Source organism: Lottia gigantea, assembly GCF_000327385.1.
Source record: "Lottia gigantea unplaced genomic scaffold LOTGIsca_2133, whole genome shotgun sequence".
NCBI lineage: Eukaryota > Metazoa > Mollusca > Gastropoda > Lottiidae > Lottia > Lottia gigantea.
In genome coordinates, this window is record NW_008708492.1 from 34,833 (window position 1) to 35,901 (window position 1,069).

Genomic DNA, 1,069 nt, shown 5'->3' on the forward strand with positions numbered 1-1,069 from the left:
TACAAGAGAAATGTATTTATGGGCCATTGAGAAAAGAATTACATTATCTGCTTCGTATATTCCAGGTCGTTTGAATTGTGAAGCCGACTATCAAAGTCGAACTGAACATGATTTTTCTGAATGGGACATGAAAGAAAACAGCTTTCAAATTATCAGTGATGCCTGGTTTAAGCCTGAAGCAGACATGTTCGCATCAAGATTAAACTTTAAAGTAGATAAATATTATTCTTATGAGTATGATCCTTATGCATTTAGAGTAAATGCTTTCTCTGAAGTATGGGAAGACAATTTCTACGCATTTCCCCCATTTTGTTTAGTGGGAAAGATTCTAAACAAAATTCAACAAGAGAAAACTACTGGTATTATAATTGTACCACTATGGAATACACAACATTGGTACTCTAGATTTATTCGTATGTTAATTGAACTTCCAATCCTTTTGCCTAGGATAGAAGATTGCTTATCACATCCAACAAAGGACGTGAAAACTCTACCCAGAATGAAGTTAGTAGCTGCTGTAGTGTCCGGCAATATTACCAAAACCAGGGGTTTTCAGAACAAGCTAAGAAGGTCGTCCTTTCATCATGGAGACACTCTACACAGAAACAATATCAAGTTTACATCAAACAATGGTTTCAATATTGCACTGAACGGTGTCTGGATCCCTTTACTACAAATGTTGTGAATGTTGTGGAATTTTTAACTGTGTTATTCAATAAGAATCTTTCGTACAGTGCTATTAACTCGGCAAGAAGTGCCCTATCAACTTTTATTTTTATTGATCACAAACCTGTTGGAACTCATCCAGTGATTATAAGATTTTTAAAAGGTGTTTTCAATATGCGACCTTCATTGCCCAGAAATAAGATGATTTGGGATGTGAATTTAGTATTAAATTATTTACGGACTTTATCTCCAGTTAGGAAGATAACTTTGAAATTGTTAACTTTTAAGTTACTTGGATTTATTGCAATCTTATCAGGCCAAAGGATACAGGCCTTACAGTTGTTAGACATAAACAATATTGTAGTATCGAAATCTTCAATTCGAGTTAGAATATGCGAATTAT